Source organism: Muntiacus reevesi, chromosome 16, assembly GCF_963930625.1.
Source record: "Muntiacus reevesi chromosome 16, mMunRee1.1, whole genome shotgun sequence".
Lineage (NCBI taxonomy): Eukaryota > Metazoa > Chordata > Mammalia > Artiodactyla > Cervidae > Muntiacus > Muntiacus reevesi.
Genome location: NC_089264.1, coordinates 40,066,540 through 40,079,108, shown reverse-complemented (window position 1 = coordinate 40,079,108; position 12,569 = coordinate 40,066,540). Strand labels below are relative to the sequence as shown.

The 12,569-nt window shown below is 39.6% G+C and overlaps 1 pseudogene; it reads left to right on the top strand.

The window, feature by feature from the left end:
• Positions 1-453: 453 nt before the first annotated feature.
• LOC136147886 (ferritin light chain pseudogene) lies at positions 454-973 on the top strand (annotated as a pseudogene).
• Positions 974-12,569: the final 11,596 nt, after the last annotated feature.

Here is a 12,569-nt window from a genome sequence, read left to right as displayed (position 1 = left end):
CACATTATTATTATAAAATAGGCTTTGTGTTAGATGATTTTGTCCAACTATAGTCTAAGATAAGTGTCTGAGCACTTTTAAAGCAGACTAGGCTAAGCTAATAATAGAATGTTCATTAGGTTAGGTGTATTAGATGCACTTTCAACTTACAGTAGGGTTTACGGGGATGTTAAACCCATCATAAGTGGGGGAAGATCTGTACTTACCACTGCTGAACTGTACACTTAAAAAAGTTTAGGATGGACAGTGCACTCGGAGGTCTGTCTCTTGCTTCATATCTTGCCTCAACAGTGCTTGGCCAGAACAGACTCAGGGACGCCCCCTGCTCCAGCCTCCCACCACCCTACAACTTTCTTCTAGTCTCAACCTTTGGAATCAGCCACTCAGCTGTCCAAGATCATTGGGACCAGCCAACACCATTTTTTGAACTGAACTCCTTCTTACTGATCAACCATGAGCTCCCAAATTCGTCAGAATTATTCCACCGAGGTGAGGCTGGAATTTGAGGGCCTTCTACACCTACCTCTCTCTGGACTTCTATTTCGACCGTGACGATTTGACTCTGGAGGGTGTTGACCACTTTTTTGCGCAAATTGGCCAAGGAGAAGTTCAAGGGCATGGAACTTCTCTTGAAAATGCAAGACCAGCGCAGCAACTGTGCCCTCTTTCTGGACATGCAACAGCTATCTCAAGAGAAGTGGGGTAAAACCCAGGACACTATGGAATCCATCCTTCTCACGGAGAAGACCCCGAACCAGGCCTTTTGAATCTGCATGGCCCACGTTCTGCCCGCACAGACCCCCACCTCTGTGACTTTCTGGAGAGCCACTTCCTAGACGAGGAGGTGAAATTGATGAGCAACCACCTGCCCAACCTCCACAGGCTGGCTGCTCCCCAGGCGGGACTGGGTGAACATCTCTTTGCAAGCACCCTCAAGGACAACCAGGAGCCCCCGGGGCCCAGTGGCCTTTGAGGAGCCCCCCTTATATCAGAGCTTGTGCCTGAACCCCTCTCTGCAGCCACTGGGCAGCTTTTTAACACACTGCTCTCAAGCCTTGGAGCAAATGGAAACAATAAAGCTTTTTGCAGTTAAAAAAAAAAGTTTAAGATGGTTAATTTAATGTTATGTGTTTATACTCACAATTAAAGATAAGATAAAATTAAAATGTAAATCAATTGTGACCCATACAGGGCCACATACCAGGATGGAAATTCTGGAAACGTAGCTCCAACTTAGCCTATTTAACACAAAACAAATTCTCCACACAATACACTCTTACATTTGGAAAATCGAATTAGATAATGCATTCGAAACCACTTTGTAGGTATACGTTAGTACCTAATCTTTATTGTAGAGTTTGTACATTTTCTTATACAGCAATTTTCTGGCCTCATATTGTTGCTATGTCACATATTATTCTCACTTGAAAGCCCCTCATCAGTTCTTTGCAATAGCACAATTTTAAGCTCACCTTCCCTTTTTAGGACAGAGTGCTGTCCACCACCAAACTTAGTAAAAAGACATGACTGAGCAAAACTATGTGTTCTGGAACAAATTGTTCTGTGACTCAGAATTAAAGTCACTATGAGACTCCACAGATGGAATGGGAAGCCCTGTCCTTTGAGAAAAGGAAAAGGAATTTTCCATTGCATGTCACTTCCGAAGAGCATTAGATGTCAAAGGGTCCCAGATACCAAGAAACAAAAAGGCCTATACCAGACATAGAACATAAGAGACTATCAGAGAAGACAACAACCCCTTCACAACGCATCTGCAGTGCAAGCCATGAGTGGAAATTATGAGGCCAAGAGACAGGAAACGGGCTGATACAGGAGAACCATGGCGTGGAGACGAGAGTGTTAGGGTCAGGCATGTACAACTCCAGAGACTCTACTCATTGCTGTATGGTGACCTAAATGGGAAGAAAATGCAAGAAAGAGGGGCTATATGTGTTAATATATGTATAGCTGATCCACTTTGCTGTACAATGGAAACTAACACAGCATTGTACAGCAACTGTCAATAAAAATTAATTTAAAAATAAAATTACCTTTCTCTATGAAATAATGGCAATAGCCATGACCTTTTAAAACATCTTCCCCATGTAGCCTTTCAATTGAAAAATAATAATAGCCCTTGCCAGGAAAACACACACACATACACATACATTGAAAATATTATGGAAAAATTATACACCAAATGGTTAAAACGATTGTGTGAAGATACTGAAGATTTTCAGTCTCAACTTTTATATATTTCTGTATTGTTTGAAGTTTTTATAACAATTATGTATTGCTATTGTAGTTGGAAAAATAAAGATTTATAAAATCTTTTTGTGAAAGAAGACACAGCTACCTTAAAAAATTGGCGAGTACACCATCACAGTGAATGATTTTAAAATATCTCTTTCAATGATTGATTGTAAAGAGAATCAGGATTTGTCACCTCAAAATATGACACTTTGACATAAGAATTATTTTGTTCTGAAGGCTTTTGAGTTTCTTCAATCGCTTGTAAGTCTAAAAGCAGAGCTTCCCAAAAGAGCTCAAGTGTCATAAACACCCTTCCTAGAGTAACTCTTAGTCATCTCTCCTTAGAGAGAGAAAGTGACAACCACACCCAGACAGACATGTTGCAAACTATATATTCCTATTCATTTTCCAGGGCCCATTTATCCTGCCAAAAAATCACTTGCCTCTCCACAAGTGCCCTTTCTCCCTCTTTCTTTTCCCCTACTAAATTATGTACATAGACCCCAAATTTTATTCACCCTTTGAAGCTATTCATCTTTGAAGTGAAGTCATTCAGTTGTGTCCGACTCTTTGTGACCCCATGGACTGTAGCCCAACAGGCTCCTCCGTCCATGGGATTTTCCAGGCAAGAGTACTGGAGTGGGTTGCCATTTTCTTCTGCAGAGGATCTTCCCGACCCAGGGATTGACCCCAGTCTCCTGCATTGTAGGAGATGCTTTATCGTCTAAGCCACAGGGAAGTCCCTATTCATCTCTGAAAGTTCCCAAATATGTGTAATGTAGTGGTACAAGCTCAGTCATGCCCAACTCTTTGTGACCCAAGGATGATAGCCCACCAGACTTCTCTGTCCATGGAATTCTCTAGGCAAAAATACTAGAATGGGTTGCTATTTCCTTCTCCAGAGGATTCTCCCAAACCAAGGATCAACTGTCATCTCTTGTGTCTTCTGCATTGACAGGCGGATTATTTACCACTGAGCTATCAGAGAACATGTATAATGTACATGTTAATTAATTTCTTTTTCTCTTGTTAATCTGTGTTTTTTGTTAGTCTAATTTACAGACCCTCAGCCAATGAACCAAGATGGGTAGAAGGAAAAGACTACGTCTTCCCCCACAATACCTAAAGTAGGCAAAACGAAACAAAACAAAATGAAAAATTGCGTGAGTAGAGCACATTTAAACAACACAATTAGCAAGCTTGATCTAATGGACACATGTAAAACTTTGTACTTAACAACTGGAGAAGACATGAAATGCTTATACAAATTCCGAGCTACTAAATCATAAAGCAAATATAAAATATTTTTTAATGAACAGCACCATACAAGATGCATTAGTTGACAAGAATGTAATTAAGATAAAATCCACAATAATAAAATGAAATAAAAATGGAAATGAATAAACATTGAAACATACTGCTTCCAGTGATCAGAAGTTGAAGTATATAGCAAAAGTGGTTTTTAGAGGGAATTTATAGCCCAACTGCAAGTCTAGTAGAAAAACGAAGAACTTGAAAAGTAGGTTTTAAGTGTCTAAAATAAGAAAAAAAAGACAGAACTATAATAAACCCAAAAGGATTTTTAAAAAAAGAAAATATGCTGTACACCTAAAACTAACACAATGTTTTAAATCAACTATATGCCAATTAAAAAAAAAGTTAAAAAGAAAAGAAAATATCAAAGATAGCAGAAGGAATTAGTAAAATAGAAAAATATGTAATAGTGGCACTCAACTCAGCCAAAAGCAAGCTATATGAAAAGATTAATTAAAACGATAAACCACTGGAAAGATTGTCCAGGAAAAAGAGAAAAGATAAATAATTCTAGAAATTTAAAAGGGTACACAACCACAGATGCATTATGGATGAAAACACCACAAGGTTTTAAAAACTCTTGATCAACAAATTTTAAGACTTAAGTGAGAAGATAAATTTTAGAAAATATTGAATTAACAGACAGAGCTGACTGAAAAGGAAATAGACAATCTAAATGATCCTAAATCCAATAAATAAAATCACTCATTTAAAACCTTTTCACAAAGAAGTACTATGTCAGTTTTACAGTAATCATCTATCAAACTTTTACTTCAATCTTACACAAAATATGTGAAAGAATGAAAGAAGTGGGAGCAATTTCCAAATCATTTTGTGAGGCTAAATGACTGACACAAATTCTAGGCATGGACAATTCAAGAAACGTAAATTATAGCCAAATCTCACATATGAACACATATGCAAAAATCCCAAACAAAATGACAGCAAATCAAATACAGCAATGAATTAAAAAAAAAAAAAAGACATCCTGACCAAGGTGGGTTTCTTTTGGACAAGAGTTTGGTTAAATTTCAGAAAATCTTGTCAGGAATTGTTTCTGATGAGATGGTGGGCTGGGCAGGTAGGCAGGTAATAAGGGTCACCAACTGAGGTTTCCTCTGAAACCAACTGAAAATTCAAGATAACAGATTTTAAAAATCATCTTCCAAGCATCAAAGGACTAGCTGGAAACTAACACTCTGACCAGAAACTAAGAGAAGGTGGACACCCACAGAGCAATGGAACTTGAGCTAGCCTTACGTCTGAGAGCATTCCCTTAATCCTAGAAAAAGAATCCTTGATTTATCACAGCCTTGCAAGTGTAGGAAACAAGGCTCAAGGGCCACCCAAAGTAAGGAGAATGGTAAGAAATACTCTCTCCCAAAACTGGAAGCCCAAAAGGCCTCATCTTGAAGGATAAGCTAGAAATAAAACTTTCATTCCATATCCTTAGGGATCTATAAGAAAAACTGCCTGTCTGAAGTCTACCTCTAAAGGGGAAATACACTCCTGACAGGTTTAACCAAAACCAGTTCTTACATTGGTCTGCATCCCAAGGTGTTTATAAATGGGCAGTCCAAAAATCCTCAAGCCGAGTATTTTGCTTGTTTATTTTACTTATTATTTTAAGATTTTTTTTGAAGTGGACCATTTCAAACGTCTTTACTGAATTTGTTACAAAATCGCTTCTGTTGTTTATGTTCAGTTTTTTTGGCCACAAGGCATGTGGGATCTTAGCACCCCACCCACATTGGAAGGCAAAGTCTCAATCTCCGGACCACCAGGGAAGTCCCAAGAGTTTTGTTTAAAATCTACCTAATGGTATTTATCACAGAACTAGAACAAATAATTTTACAGTTTATATGGAAATACAAAAAACCTCGAATAGCCAAAGTAATCTTGAGAAAGAAGAATGGAACTGGAGGAATCAACCTGCCTGACTTCAGACTCTACTACAAAGCCACAGTCATCAAGACAGTATGGTACTGGCACAAGGACAGAAATATAGATCAATGGAACAGAATAGAAAGCCCAGAGATAAATCCACGAACCTATGGACACCTTATCTTTGACAAAGGAGGCAAGGATATACAATGGAAAAAAGACAACCTCTTTAACAAGTGGTGCTGGGAAAACTGGTCAGCCACTTGTAAAAGAATGAAACTAGAACACTTTCTAACACCATACACAAAAATAAACTCAAAATGGATTAAAAATCTAAATGTAAGACCAGAAACTATAAAACTCCTAGAGGAGAACATAGGCAAAACACTCTCCCACATAAATCACAGCAAGATCCTCTATGACCCACCTCCCAGAATATTGGAAATAAAAGCAAAACTAAACAAATGGGACCTAATGAAACTTAAAAGCTTTTGCACTACAAAGGAAACTATAAGTAAGGTGAAAAGACAGCCCTCAGAATGGGAGAAAATAATAGCAAATGAAGAAACAGACAAAGGATTAATCTCAAAAATATACAAGCAACTCCTGAAGCTCAATTCCAGAAAAATAAATGACCCAATCAAAAAATGGGCCAAAGAACTAAACAGACATTTCTCCAAAGAAGACATACAGATGGCCAACAAACACATGACAAGATGCTCAACATCACTCATTATCAGAGAAATGCAAATCAAAACCACAATGAGATACCATTACACGCCAGTCAGGATGGCTGCTATCCAAAAGTCTACAAGCAATAAATGCTGGAGAGGGTGTGGAGAAAAGGGAACCCTCTTACACTGTTGGTGGGAATGCAAACTAGTACAGCCGCTATGGAGAACAGTGTGGAGATTTCTTAAAAAACTGGAAATAGAACTGCCATATGACCCAGCAATACCACTTCTGGGCATACACACCGAGGAAACCAGATCTGAAAGAGACACGTGCACCCCAATGTTCATCGCAGCACTGTTTATAATAGCCAGGACATGGAAGCAACCTAGATGCCCATCAGCAGACGAATGGATAAGGAAGCTGTGGTACATATACACCATGGAATATTACTCAGCCGTTAAAAAGAATTCATTTGAATCAGTTCTAATGAGATGGATGAAACTGGAGCCCATTATACAGAGTGAAGTAAGCCAGAAAGATAAAGACCATTACAGTATACTAACACATATATACGGAATTTAGATAGATGGTAGCGATAACCCTATATGCAAGACAGAAAAAGAGACACAGAAGTACAGAACAGACTTTTGAACTCTGTGGGAGAAGGTGAGGGTGGGATGTTTCAAAAGAACAGCATATATATTATCTATGGTGAAACAGATCACCAGCCCAGGTGGGATGCATGAGACAAGTGCTCGGGCCTGGTGCACTGGGAAGACCCAGAGGAATCGGGTGGAGAGGGAGGTGGGAGGGGGGACTGGGATGGGGAATACATGTAACTCTATGACTGATTCATATCAATGTATGACAAAACCCACTGAAATGTTGTGAAGTAATTAGTCTCCAACTAATAAAAAAAAAATAATGAGCAAAAAATAAAAATAAAATAAAATAAAATCTACCTGGGAAAGGACAGAAGGGGGCTGACATGGTGTTAGAGGGAAAGGACTTCATGGTGATTTCCATAATCAAAGGCTAGAAAGGAAATCTGGAAGGAGAAGAAAAAATTTACATGAGCCAGAGATAAGAGAGGAAGAGTTGGAAAGGTGAAATCTACAAGCGTCTGAGACGGAAGTGTGATAGCAATAGATGGGAGTTGGAAAGGGGGGGTTATTAACTATTGTTGGAGACAAGTGCTATAGAAAAGAAAATCACAGACTAAGAATTTTAATACAAGATGCAACTACACTTGAGAATTATTTTATTAGAAGGAAGATGAGGTCTCATCACTCTATGACTAGAAACTATCACATGCCTATAGCTCAGTATGTAAAAAAAGGTTTTCATTTACATCTGAAAACCCCTTCCAACATTGCCCTGGGGTCAGCAGGGAGAGGAAGGGCCTCTTGCTGGTCAGACACAGCAGATGAGACACTTTGATGTCCAGCAAGGGAGATAAAGATGGACTTTGAAAGGTCTTTATCTGCTAAAGTATTTATCTGGTAAAATATTTAGGCTTCCTAAGGAAAAACCCCATGAACAGGGAAGCCTGGCAGGTTACAGTCCCTGGGGTCACAAAGAGTCGGACACAGCTGGGCATCAAGGGCTTACAGTGCTTGTGCAGAGATGTATAAAATCAAGGATTTTTTTGATACCTGAGATTTTGCTTTTAACTGTTAGAGCATGTGGCAAGAATTCCTGTTGACTGTGGAGGGGGTGAATTCCACATCATACACCCTCTTGGGATAAATGAACCCGCCAGCTTTTACTTGGATGTTTATCGGGCTATAAATCTGCCTTTCCAAAGCTTGTAATTACTCATTATCTCTAAATGTCCCTTGAGGGTGGTGAACACAGTAGAGCCAAGAAAGGAAGACCTTCCTCCTGGAGGCTTCAGAATAACCAAATGGATTTCTAGTTTGCAACAGTAATCCTGAGGTTATTTGTCCATCATCTTCTGAATCTTTGAGACTATGCTGTGGCCCCCCCTCGGTCAGAGGCAAAGGCTGCAAGATGCTCACCTTTTCCCATTTTAAATCCGAGGCCAGCATCAAGTGTTTAAAAACTCAGAGTCCATTTCTGGACTTTCCAAATCTTAAGTGCTATCTGTAATTTAAAGAAATCCACCTCTTTTTTGTGGTCATTTTGACATAGTAAAGACTTTGAGTTCACAGGTCTCTGGGTCATAGTGTTTGAGAGATTTATGAGATATATGGATACACAGTCCATCCAGGTACAAAGCACTTTTAGTCCAGAATTCCATAACACAGATCCAGTCTCCAACTGAAAAGACTCTGTTGCCGAGGAACACATGAGTGACTTGAGAGCACACATCCATGCAGAGAGGATAACACTCAGAGCAAGGCTTGTAAACGACTCTTCCATGGGCTCCCCCTTGGTGAGAAACAGTCAGAATATGAGGTGGAAACTGCGTGTATCATTCAGGATGATTTCAGCAAGCTGAGTACCCCAGAAGGCAGAATTGCAGCTCACACATCCATGCTGATCAGGGGAAATTTGCAGGCCACTTCCATCTATATTCACTGAGAAATCACTTGGTCTTTCTCAGTTTCCTTTCTCTACTTTGTCAGAGTGCTATGGGTAGGGAAAAAATTAGCTTGATATTTTATATATTTAGGATTTCAGACACATACAGAAACCATATCCTATAATATGAGAACCTTGAATGAAGTTTACAATCCCCAGGGCTAAACCTACTTCTAGAGCAAGTTATATTTTTTCATTTTTATTGGTATATAGTTGACTTATTAATACAACATCATATTAGATTCACGTGTACAGTAAAGTGAATCAGTTATGCCTAACTGCTCCTTTTTAAGAAACCACTAAAAACCACTCTTTTTTAGATTCTTTTCCCATATAGGTCAACACAGAGCATTGAGAAGAATTCCCTGTGCTACACAGTAGGCTTTTACTAGTTACTTATTTTACACACAGTAGGGTATATATGTCAATTCCAGTCTCCCAATTTATCCCTCCCTCTCTCCCCTCTGGTAACCATAAATTTGTTTTCTGCATCTGTGACTCTATTTCTCTTTTATCAGTTCAGTTCAGTTCAGTCACTCAGTTGTGTCCGACTCTTTGCGACCCCATGGACTGTAGAAGGCCAGGTCTCCCTGTCCATCACCAACTCCTGGAGCTTACTCAAACTCATGTCCATCAAGTTGGTGATGCCATCCAACCATCTCATCCCCTGTCATCCCCTTGTCCTTCTGCCTTCAATCTTTCCCAGCATCACGTTCTTTTTAAATGAGTCAGTTCTTCTCATCAGGTGGCCAAAATATTCGAGTTTCAGCATCAGCATCAGTCCTTCCAGTGAACCTTCAGGACTGATTTCCTTTAGGATGGACTGGTTGGATCTCCTTGCTGTCCAAAGGACTGTCAAGAGACTTCTCAACACCACAGTTCAAAAGCATCAATTCTTGGGTGCTCAGCTTTCTTTATAGTCCAACTCTCACATCCATACATGACTACTGGAAAAAACATAGCTTTGACCTTTGTCAGCAAAGTAATGTCTCTGCTTTTGAATATGATGTCTAGGTTGGCCATAGCTTTTCTTCCAAGGAGCAAGCATCGTTTAATTTCATGGCTATAGTCATCATCTGTGGTGATTTTGGAGTCCAAGAAAATAAAGTCTCTCACTATTTCCACTGTTTCCGCATCTATTTGCCATAAAGTGATGGGACCAGATGCCATGATCTTAGTTTTCTGAATGTTGAGCTTTAAGCCAACTTTTTCACTCTCCTCTTTCACTTTCATCAAGAGGCTCTTTAGTTCTTCACTTTCTGCCAAAAGTGTGGTGTCATCTGCATTTATGAGCTTATTGATATTTCTCCCGCAATCTTGATTCCAGTTTGTGCTTCATCCAGCCCAGCATTTTTCATGATGTACTCTACATATAAGTTAAATAAGCAGGGTGACAGCCTTGACGTACTCCTTCCCTGATATGGAACCAGTCTGTTGTTCCATGTCCAGTTCTAACTGTTGCTTTTTGACCTGCATACAGATTTCTCAAGAGGCAGGACAGGTAGCCTGGTATTCCCATCTCTTTCAGAATTTTCCACAGTTTGTTGTGATTCACACAGTCAAAGGCTTTGGCATAGTCAATAAAGCAGAAGTAGATGTTTTTCTGGAATTCTCTCACTTTTTTGATGATCCAATGGATGTTGGCAGTTTGATCTTTGGTTCCTCTGCCTTTTCTAAATCCAGCTTGAACTCTGGAAGTTCATGGTTCACGTACTGTTGAAGCCTGACTTGGAGAATTTTGAGAATTACTTTCCTAATGTGTGAGATGAATGCAATTGTGCAGTAGTTGAAGCATTCTTTGGGATTGGAATGAAAATTGACTTTCTCCAGTCCTGTGGCCACTAGAGTTTTTCAAATTTGCTGACATATTGAGTGTAGCACTTTCACAGCATCATCTTTTAGGATTTGAAATAGCTCAACTGGAATTCCATCACCTCCACTAGCTTTGTTTGTAGTGATGCTTCCTAAGGCCCACTTGACTTCTACTTCTAGGATGCCTGACTTTAGGTGAGTGATCACACCATCGTGATGATCTGGGTCATGAAGACCTTTTTGTACAGTTCTTCTGTGTATTCTTGCCATCTCTTCTTAATATCTTCTGCTTCTGTTAAGTCCATACCATTTCTGTCCTTTATTGAGCCCATCTTTGCATGAAATATTCCCTTGGTATCCCTCATTTTCTTGTAGAGATCTCTAGTCTTTCCCATTCTATTGTTCTCCTCTATTTCTTTGCACTCATCACTGAGGAAGGCTTTCTTATCTCTCTTGCTATTCTTTGAAACTCTGCATTCAAATGGGTATATCTTTCCTTTTCTCCTTTGCCTTTTGAGTCTTTTCTTTTCTCAGCTATTTGTAAGGCTTACTCAGACAACCATTTTGCCTCCCTGCATTTCTTTTTCTCGGGGATGGTCTTGATCACTGTCTCCTGTACAATGTCATGAAACTCCATCCATAGTTCTTCAGGCACTCTATCAGATCTCTTTTATAAATAATTTCATTTGTACCATTCTTTTTAGATTCCTAATCTAAGTAGTATCAAGTGATATATGTCTTTCTTGATCTAACTTATTTCATTCAGTATGACAGTCTCTAGGTAGGTCTATCCCTGTTGTAGAGCAAGTTATTTTTTATACTAATATCATTTGGAAAGTTTTGGCTGATCCATAGAGGAGATATAGAACAAGCAGGACATGAGCATAGCCCCTAGGACAGAAAATCATAGACATTTTCTGAGTGAGTAGGGATCTACCCACCACACCCCTTTGCTGCACCTGTACTGGCTTCCCTGCCTTATCAGTATTTTAAGGGGTAGAAATGGGGCAGAGCACACAATGAGGTCATACTTTGGGGGGAAATAAAGCAGTCTGTTGTTGTTGTTCTATTATCCCCCAGTGAGTCACTTAGTGGAATAACTGGATGAGGACAAGGAGCAGGGAATGAGACCTCGGGAAGCTTATCTGGGCATAGATAGAGTTTGTGAACAGGGAGGACTACACGGCCTGCTGTATGAACGTAGCCTTTGAAGACTTGGGGTCCCAATTTGTAGATCAGGCATGTAGGTGTCAGAGAACAAAAGAAAGGTGATAGTGTAGAAGGATGATTTTCTGGGATGGAAGAATATTTGAGGCTGGATCTTCTCAAGCTTGTCCCTTTTAAATACTCCAGTTGGCTAACTCAAGAAATACAAGCTTTCTGGGTGTTATATAATTCTCATTACTTAAACTTTAATGCTGTGAACCTAATATCTTAGATGAGACATAACTGTACATGATTATTTCTTAAAATCATAAAACTGTTGTATTTAAATAGCCATTTCAAATTAGTTAAAAAATCGTCACTCTACTGGGCCAGATTCTCCCATTTATTATTAGTATATGCAATATCAAATAGACGCAGCTTCCATCTCTACATGAATATACGAATACTAATCTTAAAAGTCTGATTTTCTTCAACACTTCTGTGCATGCGTGCTCAGTTGCTTCTATGGTGTCGGACTCTATGCAACCCTATGAACTGTAGCACACCCGGCTCCTCTGTCCATGGGATTCTCCAGGCAAGAATACTGGACTGAGTTGTCATGTCCTCCTTGTCCCAATCCAGGGATTGAACCTGTGTCTGTTAAGTCTCCTGCATTTTCAGGAGAGTTCAAGGGCTTCCCAGTAAAGCGTCTGCCTGCAATGAGGGACACCTGGGTTCAATTCCTGGGTTGGGAAGATCCCCTGGAGAAGGAAATGGCAACCCACTCCAGTACTCTTGCTTGGAAAATTTCATGGACAGAGGAGCCTGGTAGGTAGTCCATGGAATTGTAAAGAGTCGGACACGACTCAGCGACTTCACAGTTCTCTACCACTAGCAGCACCTTGGAACTCTGAATCTTCTCAAGTTGGAAAAACATT